This window comes from Babylonia areolata, chromosome 10 (assembly GCF_041734735.1).
Source record: "Babylonia areolata isolate BAREFJ2019XMU chromosome 10, ASM4173473v1, whole genome shotgun sequence".
Classification (NCBI taxonomy): domain Eukaryota; kingdom Metazoa; phylum Mollusca; class Gastropoda; order Neogastropoda; family Buccinidae; genus Babylonia; species Babylonia areolata.
In genome coordinates this window covers 11,227,181-11,229,794 of record NC_134885.1, presented here as the reverse complement: position 1 = coordinate 11,229,794, position 2,614 = coordinate 11,227,181, and the positions used below count along the sequence as shown (strand labels likewise).

Here is a 2,614-nt window from a genome sequence, read left to right as displayed (position 1 = left end):
TTCTGACTGATTTCAGTATGTATAGCGGACGTCTGTGCCAAACCTGATCGTAGGCTTTTTTAACGTCAAAAAACGCTGTGAAGACTCTTCTTGTGCGGGCAAACTGACGTTTCATTTGAGTTATAATCTTTACTAGGTGTTCGATCGTTGATCTTTCTTTTCTAAAACCTGCCTAGTTCACTGGAATGATATTGCATTTTTCACAGTAAGTTATTATTCTCAGCAGACTTTTTTCTCCATTAATTTGCTGACATGCGAGGTCAAAGCAATAGGCCCATAGCTATTTTTATTACGTTTATGTTTCCCTGTTTTTAAAACTGGTACAAATATCGCTATTTTCTATATCTGTGGTACAGTTCTAGATATCTAATATTTCTGACATATTTTAAGTAATAAAGTGATACATTTTTCTTAAATGTGTTTCAGCATCTTATTAGATATTGCATCGATACCGGTTGAACTTTTTTTTTTTATTGCCAAGGGAAGCTATTGCGGATTGTAACTCCTCATAGGTAATAGGGCAATTAAACTACAAGTCATTTTGTGGAGTGGGATCAGTGGGGTTTTTTCTCTTTCTCTGTATGTTTTACTCTCAGTTGATAAGCCTTTATTTTTACTATTTTAGTGCAAACGTTTCGACAAAGACTTCTGCATTTTCCTGATCTGGTAGAATCTTTTCTTTTTTTTCTTCTTTTTTTTTGTGTGTGAGTCATTTGATATTGGGTAACTTGGTAACTTTATTCCATTTTCATTTCTATCATTTCTGTCCAAACTTTATCAAATTCTTTATGATCTAAACTTTCTTGCGAACAAAATGATGATCAATAATCTTTTTTAGCTTGGGCTACCGTCATATTACTCTGAGCGTTTGCTTTCTTTATTTCTTTGTGAGTTTGGGGCCCACTGTCTGAGATATAGTTCTTAAGTGTTTCTTTTTTGTAAATAACAGCATTTTCACATGCGTCATTCCACCAGACATTGCCTGAACAGTCACCTGATTTTACAGCCTTTACTTTCGGAATCGACAAATCAACTGCCGATAACACAACTTTCTGTAAAATTTGAAAACATCTTGAGAGGAAAAACTGCTCTGAAATAAATCCAGATTTACATTTTTATAGTTATATTTTGGAATAATGTCAGCGTTATCATTATCAGGCTGGTAATCATCATCAGCTGTTGTAATGATGATAGGCACATGGTCGCTTCCCAGTGTGTCTTTATGTGTTTCCCAGGTACTTGATGGAACTTCCTCTGGGGATGTGTGTGTGTGTGTGTGTGTGTGTGTGTGTGTGTGTGTGTGTGTGTGTGTGTGTGTGTGTATGTGTGTGTGTATGTGTGTGTGTCTGTTAACGGGTGGTGATACGTACATGTATGTGTGTGTCTGTGTGTCTGTGTCAATATGTCTATGTGTGTGTATGTGTCTGTTAACGGATGGTGCCACGTACATGTGTGTGTGTGTGTGTGTAATAATAAAACTGTACATTTATATAGCGCCCTTTCTCACTAAGAGCTCAGGGTGCTTTACATATATATATATATATATATATATATATGTGTGTGTGTGTGTGTGTGTGTGTGTGTGTCCTTTACTTTAAAAAAAATCATATTCAAGTGAGGAGTGGAGGGAAGGTGGGTGGGTGAGGGCGAAGACAGTGAGTTCATTGAGTATTGCTGCTCCCAAAACAGTATCTCCATCCCCACCCCCCCCACCCCCCAACCACACACACACACACACACACACACTCACACACACACACACACACACACACACACACACACACACACACACACACACACACACACACACACACACATATAGCAAGCACCATCTCTACGTTGATCACAGCTTTTTTTTAAACAAAATAACACAGCACACGCCATGAACATGTGGATCTTTATTTTGAACACACTGCATATATCTTCTTTTTTTTTTCTTTCATGTGTATTGGAATTGCGTTCACGTTAAACAGTCTGGGAAACTTTTGCTTTGGAAACGAAATCAGGTTTGTTCATAAGCAAATCTGTTATACTTGTTTGGATATGACAAGATTTTTTTTTTTTTTTTAGTCAAACGAAGTGTTTAATATCATTGTACGACACGCAAAATTGTGTATTTTCAAACTTGAGATCAACACAATACGACATGTACTTGACAACTTCATGTCCAATGCAAAGTCTTGATGAAAATTTAAAAAATTAAAAAAGAAAAAAAAAAAGTTACCACAACAAACACATATGCAGTATAATACATTTCTAACACCATGACATTTTATGTCAAATCTCTTGTAGAGGCATACATTTGAACAAAAACGTTAATGAAAGCCAGTCATATGCAATTTAACATGATAAGACAAAATGCAAGGCATCTGACGTGACAGTAGATATTGGGTAAGATATGCATAGTATTTCGCCTCGTCCGATGTCTTCATGTTATGAGTAATAATGCTTTTCATTTCACTGATCTACAACATGGTATAATTATTATCTTTTGTCCTGTCCTGTCATCATCATGATTAGATAAGTATTGTCAAACAATTCCAGTGTCTCGTATTTTTCCTGATGACAGTCTTTAACGTTTCATTTTATATTCATCCTCTTCCGCGTATTGACA

The 2,614-nt window shown here is 36.1% G+C and overlaps 1 protein-coding gene across 1 annotated transcript in view; it reads right to left on the bottom strand.

The window, feature by feature from the left end:
- Nucleotides 1-1,885: 1,885 nt before the first annotated feature.
- LOC143286447 (uncharacterized) overlaps nt 1,886-2,614 on the bottom strand; it is a 24,880-nt gene continuing 24,151 nt past the window's right edge. The window contains exon 11 of the mRNA XM_076594017.1: nt 1,886-2,614. This exon is cut by the window's right edge and continues 1,115 nt beyond it. The gene's annotated coding sequence lies outside the window, so the exon portion shown is untranslated.